Source organism: Melozone crissalis, unplaced genomic scaffold, assembly GCF_028551555.1.
Source record: "Melozone crissalis strain CALT ecotype California unplaced genomic scaffold, PUWL_Pcris_2 ptg000139l_1, whole genome shotgun sequence".
NCBI lineage: Eukaryota > Metazoa > Chordata > Aves > Passeriformes > Passerellidae > Melozone > Melozone crissalis.
Window position 1 is genome coordinate 1,970,319 of NW_026535912.1, and position 8,326 is coordinate 1,978,644.

The 8,326-nt window shown below is 52.4% G+C and overlaps 1 long non-coding RNA gene across 1 annotated transcript; it reads left to right on the forward strand.

Annotated features, from left to right (window-relative positions):
* The first annotated feature begins 352 nt into the window (after positions 1–352).
* Positions 353–1,824, forward strand: LOC128948591 (uncharacterized). Its single transcript, XR_008484125.1, has 3 exons — positions 353–440; positions 1,379–1,441; positions 1,789–1,824. It is a non-coding gene; the product is annotated as an uncharacterized LOC128948591 (long non-coding RNA).
* The last annotated feature ends 6,502 nt before the right edge of the window (positions 1,825–8,326 follow it).

The window sequence follows — 8,326 nt, forward strand, 5'->3', positions numbered from 1 at the left end:
TAACCCATAGAGTCCCATAGAGAATCATTATAACCCATAGAGCCCCATTACAGGTGTGCATACAACTCCCATCAGGCCCCGAGCCTCATAGAGAATCATTATAACCCATAGAGGCCCATTACAAACACGCATACAACTCCCATCATCCCCCCGCCCCATAGAGAATCATTACAGCCACGCCTACAACCCCCATCCTGCCTCGCGCACCACAGCGCCCCTGTTACTCGCCTACAACTCCCGTAATGCCCCGCGCCTCCCATAGCCCATCACTGCATGCCCCGCCCCTCCCGCACTACAACTCCCGTGCTGGCCCGCGGCGCTTTTCCCGCGGTTTTTCCCTAGCGCCCCCTGGCCATGATGGCGGAGGCGCTGGAGCGGTGGCTCCGGGAGGAGATGGAGCTGCCGCCCTCCGCCATCCCCTCCCCGGCCGCGCTCCGCAGGTCGGGACCAGCCGGGGACCCCCATGGGGACCCCCCTGAGGCGGGGAGGGGCCGGGGGGTTTCGGGCTGCCGGGGGTGGAAACCCCCCGAGGGCTCCGTGAGGGGAGAGCGGGAATGTGGGGGGGGCTGAGGAGGTTTGGGGTCCCTTTGGAGGGTCCTGAGAGGTTTTGGGGAGTCCTGGGGGGATTTTGGGCTCCCTCTGGAGAGTACTGGGAGGTTTTGGGGTCCCTTTGGAGAGTACTGGGGAGGTTTTGGGGTTCCTTTAGAAGATCCTGGAAGGGTTTGGGGGTCCCCTTGGAGGATCCTGGAGGAATTTTGGGGGTCCTGAAGGGATTTTGGGGTCCCTATGAAACATCCTGGGGCGTTTTGGGGTCCCCTTGGAGGGTCCTGAGGGGGTTTTAGGGGTCCTGAGTGAATTTTGCGTCCTCTTGGAGGGTCCTGAGGGGGTTTAGGGGTGCTGGGGGGATTTGGGGGTCCTTTTGGGTGGTCCTGTGTGAGTTTTGGGGTCCTTTTGAGGGGTCCTTGGGGGATTTTGGGGTCCCTTTAGAGGGCCCTGGGTGGGTTTGGGGGTCCTGAGGTGGTTTTGCGGTCTCTTTGGAGGGTCCTGAGAGGTTTTGGGGAGTCCTGGGGGGATTTTGGGCTCCCTCTGGAGAGTTCTGGGGGGTTTTGGGGTCCCTTTGGAGGGTCCTGGGGATGCTTTTGGGGTCCTTTAGGAGGTCCTGGAGAATTTGGGGTCCCCTTGAAGGGTCCCTTGGGAGGTTTTGGGGGGTCCTGTGGGGATTTTGGGGTCCCTTTGGGGGGTCCTGAGGGGTCCTTTTGGGGTCCCTTTTAGGGCATCCTGAGTGGATTTGGGGGTTCCTGGGGGTGATTTTCGGGTTTCTGGGTGAATTTTATGGTCACCCCCAAATGTTGGGGTGCCCCAATTCCCTCCCCTGCAGGCTCTGCTCCGGCCCCGCAGCCCCCATTTGGGATTACGTCATCCGCCACGTCCGGAACCAGCGGTGAGGGGGGACCCCAACATTGTGGAGAGTGAAAAACCCCAAAAATTGCAAGGGGACCCCAAAATTTAAGGGGAAGGAGGGGGAGATGCTTTCCGGGCCTACAGCTCCCATCATCCCCCGCGCCCCACTGAGTTCCATTATAGCCAAGCCTACAACTCCCATCATGCTCCACGCCCCATTCAGTGTCATTATGGCCGGCATACAGCTCCCATCACGCCCTGCACCGCCCATAGAGCATCATTGCAGGCCCCACCCCTCTGAACTACAGCTCCCATCATGCCCCGCGCCACTTTTCCCGCTCTTTTTCCCGGTTCTCCCCTCACAGAATTTTTGGGGTGTCCCCACAGGAACGTGAAGAAGATCCGAGGAAATCTGCGCTTGTATCCGAAATTTTGGGGGATCCTCAAAAATTTGGGGGTTCCTGGGATAGAAAATTCTGGAAACTCCAAAATCTGGGGTGGGGGTTCCCAAATTTGGAGGTTCAACCTTCAGTTGAAGGGGAGATTTTTGGGGGATCCCCAAATTGTTCCTTAACTCGGGGCTCAGGTACAGGCACCTGCAGGAGCTGGAGGTGAGGGTGACCCAAAACCTGAGTGGGAATTGGGGTCAGATTTGGGGTGGGGAACCCAAAATTTGGGGAGGTTCCCTCAGATTTGGGGACATTTTGGGGAAATTTTGGGATTTTTGGGGAATTTTCAGGAATTTTAAGGGATTTTTTTGGATTTTGGGGGATCTTTTTTGATTTTTGGAGGGGATTTGAGGGAATTTTGGGGGGTCCAGGGGAGTTTTGGAGCTTGAAATGGGATTTTTTTTGTGGGCAAAATGCAAAATTTTTGGAGAATGTTTTTGGGTTTGGTGGGAATTTTGGGAGGGATTTGGGGGGTTTGGGGCATTTAAAAGTGATTTTTCGGGGGATTTTTTGGGGAATTTTGAGGATTTTTTGCGGGACTTTTGGGATTTTTCAGGGGTTTTGGGGAATTTTGGAAATGACTTTGGGGAGTTTTTGGGATTTTTTGACAATCTCAGGGATATCTGGGTGAATTTTGGGGGGAATTCAGGCAGATTTGGGGTCCATTTTGAGCCTCATTTTTGTGGGATTTTGAGGGGTATTGGGAATTTTTGGGGAGAATTTTGGGTGATTTTTGGGGAGAATTTTGGGGGTTTTTTTGGGATTTTTAGGGGAATTTTGTGGATGTTTTCGGGAATTTTTTGGGGAATTTTTTTAGAATTTTCGGGGATTTTTGGATATTTGGGAATTTTCAGGTTTTTGGGAATTTTGAAAAAGATTTTGGGATTCTTTGACAATCTCAGGGCTACTTGAGGGGATTTTGGGGTGAATTTGGGAGGATTTAGGGTCAATTTTGAGCCTCATTTTTGTGGCATTTTGGGGTTTTTGGGAGTTTTTGGGGGAATTTTGTGGATTTTTTGGGGGGAATTTTGGTGGAAATTTTGGGGGGAATTTGAAGGATTTTTTGGGGGGGCAATTTTGGGGATTTTTTGGAGGATTTGGAGCCATTTTAACCCTCATTTGTGTGGAATTTGGGGGTTCTTTTGTGGGGTTTTCCCGTTAGTTTGGAAGTTTTGGGTATCATGAGGACGCGGGGCACATTCTCAGGGATTTTGGGGTGAATTTTGGGCAGATTTGGGTCCATTTTGAGCCTCATTTTTATTAAATTTTGGGGATTTTTGGGGGGCAATTTTTGGGAGATTTTTTCAGGGAGATTTGGGGGGGAATTTGGGGAATTTTGGGGATTTTTGGGGGAATTTTTGGGATTATTTTGGAGGGGAATTTTGGGTGAATTTGGACGGATTTGGGGGTCGATTTTGAGCCTCATTTTGGTTTTTTTGGTGGGATTTCCCCAAACTTTGGGAGTTTTGGGTATCATGAGAACCCTGGGCCCAATCTCAGGGATATTGGGGTGAATTTTGGGTGCATTTTGGGCTGAATTCGGGTGGATTTGGGTCCATTTTGAGCTTCATTTTTATAAAATCTTGGGGGTTTTGGGGGAATTTTGGGATTTTTTTTGAGCCTTGTTTTTATAAAATTTGTGGGGATTTTTGGGGGGAGTTTTGGGGGGAATTTTGGAGAGTTTTTGGGGATTTTTTTTCGGGGAATTTTTGGGTCAATTTTGTGCCTCATTTTTGCGGGATTTTGGGGTATTTTTTGTGGGATTTTTCTCGGTTTTTTTGTGAGCTTTGAGTGTTGTGAGAACCTAGGGCACAATCTCAGGGATGTTGGGGTGAATTTGGGCGGATTTGGGTCAATTTTGAGCCTCATTTTTGGGGGTTTTCTCTTTTTTGGGGGGAGTTTTGGGTATCGTGAGGACGCTGGGCACAATCTCAGGGATATTGTGGTGAATTTTGAGGTGAATTTGGTCAGATTTGGGCCAATTTTAATCCTCATTTTTGTGGAATTTTGGGTTTTTTGTGGGATTTTGTCAATATTTTGAGAGTTTTGGGTATCGTGAGAACCCTGGGCACACTCCCAGGTACATTTGGGTGAATTTTGGCTGAATTTTGGCTGAATTTTGGCTGAATTGTGGCGCTTTTGGGCCGTTTTGGCGCAGGCCGCTCCGGCTCGGCCGGGCCAGCAGGGGGCGCTGCGCGCGGCCGTGGAGCGGCTCCGGAAGGAGGTGCGGGACCTGGGGGATGCCATTGCGGACGCACAGGAAACGGCGCAGCGCCTCGGTGAGTCCGGCCGGAAACGCGGCCCCCGCACAAAGGTTCCTACCCTCCAAACCTCCATTTCGGGGGCTCCCCACCCCCAAATTTTGGGGTCCGCGCCATTTCTGGGGTCTCATGATGCCCCTAAGTCCCAATTTTGGGGTCCTTACCAGAAATTTGGGATTCCTTGCCCACTCAAAACCCCAATTTTGCGGTCCCTGACCCTCCCCTAACCCCAAGTTTGGGGTCCCTGATGCTCCCAAACCCCAATTTTGGGGTCCCTGAACACCCCAGCCCCAAATTTGGGGTCCCTTTCCCCAATTTTAGGGTCCCAGCACCCCCAAAACCCCAACTTTGTGGTCCCATGTCCTCCTGGACCCCAATTTTGGGGTCCTTGAGCCACTAAAGCCCCAGTTTGGCGTCTTCACCCTAAATTTTGGGGTCCGCTTTCCCAATTTTGGAGTCCCTGGACCCCCTCCCCCCCCCAACCCCAATTTTTGGCTCCTTACTGTATTTTGGGGTCTCTACCCCCAAATTTTGGGGTCCCCCTGATTTGCAGTGTCCCAGAACTCCCATAATCCCGATTTTGGGGTTCCTGACCCCCCCAAACCCCAGTTTTCGAGACCCATCCCCAATTTTGGAGTCTCAGAAACCCCCAAACCCCAATTTTTCTCCAAGCCCTAAATTTACGGTCCCGTTCCCCCTTTTTGAGCTCCCAGGACCACCAAAACCCCAAATTTGGGGTCCCTGAACCCCCAAACCACAAATTTTGGGGTCCTTTCCCCATTTTTAGGGTCTCTGATCGAGGCCAAACCCCAATTCTGGGATCCCTGATGAACTCAAACCCCAATTTTGGGGTTCCATGTCCTCCTAGACCCCAATTTTGGGGTCCCCTTCCTCAATTTTGGGGTCCCTGATCCCCCTAAATCCCAATTTTTGGGTCCCCTTCCCCAATTTTAGGGTCTCAGACCGCCCCCGGACTCCAATTTTGGGGTCCCTACCCCTAAATTTTGGGACCCCTTCCCCATTTTTAGGGTCCCAGACCCCCCCTAAACCCCAAATTTGGGGTCCCTGAACCCCCCAAACCTCAATTTTGCGGTCCCCATCCCCATTTTTAGGATCCCTGAGCCCCTCTAAACCCCAATTTTGAGATTTTCACCCCCAAATTTTGAGTTCCTCCCCCAATTTTGGGGTCCCGTGACCCCCCCAAATCCCAAATTTGGGATCCCTGAACCCCCCAAACCCCAATTTTGGGGTCCCTTCCCCAATATTTTGGGTCCCAGGATCCCCCTAAACCCCAAATTTGGGATCCTCACCGCAATTTCGGGGTCCCTTCCCTCAGTTTCGGGCTCCCTGACCCCCCAAACCCCAAATTTGGGGGTTCTCACCCCAAACCTTTGGGGTCCCCCTTTCCCCCCCCAGACGTCTTGCTGGAGGAGGCGCAGAGCCGGCGGTGGGCGGAGCTTCAGCGAGGGGCAGAGCTTCGGCTGCTGGGGGCGGAGCTTCAGCGAGGGGCGGAGCTTCAGCGAGAGGCGGAGCTTCAGCGAGGGGCGGAGCCGGGCCCGGCTGGGCTGCGGGACGGCCACGAGGGGGCGCTGAGGGCAATCCATAAAAGGTAAAAGGGGCGGGGCCTGAAGGGGCAGGGTGGAAGGGGCGGGGCCTTGCAGTGTTTCCTTATATGGGCAGTGGGGGAATTTGGGGGATTTTTAGATTTTTTGGTCCCTGACTGAATTTTGGGGCCCTTCAGGGGATTTTGGGTGATTTTTGAGGGGATTTTGGAGGATTCTCTGGGACTTGGGAGGATTTTGAAGGGTTTTCAAGAGATTTTTTGTGTCTCTCGGGGATTGTGAGGAGATTTTGGGGCATTTTGAGGAGAATTAGGGGTCCCTAAAGCATTTTTTGAGGATTTTGGGTTCCTGAGGCAATTTTGAGACAATTTGAAGGATTTTGAGGGGATTTTGTATTCCTACTGGGATTTTGGGAAAATTTGAAGGGTTTTGATGAGGTTTTGGGGTCCGTGAGGGGATTTTTGAAGAATTTTGTGGTTCCTGAGGGGATTTTGGGGTCCCTGGTGGGAATTTTCAGATTTTGGAGGACTATGAGGAAATTTTGATCAGATTTTTGGGTCTCTGAGAGGATTTTGGGGGGATTGTGAGGCAATTTTTGCTTTCTGGGGGGATTTTTGGGGTTCCTGAGTGGATTTTGGGGTTTCTGAGGGGATTTTTTTGGAATTTGGGGAGATTTTGGGGTCCCTGAGGGATTTTGGGGGGACTTGAGGGATTTTTGGGGGGATTTTGTGTTCCTAAGGGGATCTGGGGAGATTGTGAAGAAATTTTGAGGGGTTTTGGTTGATTTTGAGAAGACTTTGGGTTTTTTGATGGGATTTTTGGAGTTCCTGAGTGGATTATGGGTAAATTTGGGGGATTTTGGGGCATTTTGAGGAGATTTTGGGTATTTTGAAAGACTTTTGGGTCCCCTCATGCTGGGCCTATCCCGGGAGGAGTTGTCGGCCATCTTGGCCGCAGGGGCGGAGCCGGAAGTGCTGGTGAGTGGGCGGAGCCTGACATGGTGGGCGGGGCCTGGAGACCATTCAGGGACCCCAAAATCAGCCCAGGACCCCCTGAAAATCCCCAAATTCCCCCAACCCCTCCCCCTCCGCAGGTGTCAATCAAGGCCCTGTGCAAGGCCAGGGAGACGGAGCTCCAGAGGCCACACCCACACAGGTAAGCCACACCCCTTCCTCCTTAACCCCCAATTAACCCCTCAATTAATCAATTAATTAATGAACTCCAGAGCAGCCAATCACCCCAGGAAGGCTCAGGAGGCTCCAGATTGGTCGGAACAGGCTGAGGTGGGCGTGGCTTGCTGGGGGAGGGGGCGTGGCTCTGCTCAGGCCACGCCCTCTGCTCTGATTCGTGATGCCCCCTACAGGCTGTACTGATTGGCCACAGCCCAGAGGCGGTGCTTTGGGCGCTGGAGGTCCTGGCCAATCAGAGCACAAGGTGGGTGGGGCCTGAAGGAGTGGGTGGGTCTTAAAGGGGTGGGTGTGGCTTAAAGAGACGAGTGGAGCTTAAAGTGTGGGTGTGGCCTAAGAGGGTGGGTGGGGCTTTATTATGTATGGGGGGGCTCAAAAGGTGGGTGGGGCTTAAAGGGGTGGGTGGGGCTTAAAAGGGTGGGTGGGGCTCAAAGGGATTAACTGGATTTAATGGTGGGTGGGACTTCAATGAGTGGGTGGGGCTTAAATATGTGGGTGGGGCTTAAATTGTGAGTGGAGCTTAAATGGATGGAGTGGGCTTAAAAGGGGTGGGTGTGGCACAAGTGGGTGGAGCTTAAATGGTGGGTGGGGCTTAAAGGAATGGATGGGTCCTAAAGAGGTGGGTGGGGGCTTTAAAAGGTGGGTGGGGCTTAAAGGGATGGGTGTGGCTTAATGAGAATAGGTGTGGCTTAATGGGCTGGGTGTGCCTTTGTCCTGGTTTAGGACAAATTAGGGGAAATCTCCAAAAGGGAGTCCCCCCCCAAAAAAAACAAACCTCCAACCACCCCTCCCCCCCCCAATACCGGGTTCGGGAAGGAATTCCTTGGAGGAGCAAAGTGGAAAACAAAACCTATTTATTGACAAATAACAAAAGAACACTCCCCAACACAAGAAAAGAAAAGAAGACCAGTCGGTGTTGTGGAGGGTGCCGAGCGTCTCTCGCAGGCTCCGGAGATCCCGCCAGACGTCGGACGTCCCAAGTCAGGTCCAGAGCCGGTCCAGTATCTTCAGGGGAGGGTAAGAAAGAGAGGACGAAAGAAAAGGGAAAAAAAAACCAGCGCAGAAAGCAGCAAAGGGAAAAAAAGGCAGCTATCAGCTAGGGCTAAGGCAGTAGCAAGCAAGCAAAGCGGCAAGCAAAAGCGAGCAGGCCAGCCAGCCAAGCAGCCAAAAGCCAAAGTGCACCCAGTCCCCCTCCCTCCTCCCTCCCCGCCCCGCCGTGGCAAGACGGCCGGGGGCTGGGGGGGGAAGAGAGAGAGAAAAAACACAGCTGCCAGACACAACACACGATATTGGGATAAAGTATTGGGATGAAGGTTGTCACCCCACGACACTCCACCCCTTATCCCATATCGTGAACATACAATAAAAAACTTTCATTTCACTTACTCACACCTTTGACACTTACGCATTCCTCTCATCTTACTTGCTCAGACCTTTGACACTTACAGTTTCCTTCTGTCTCACAT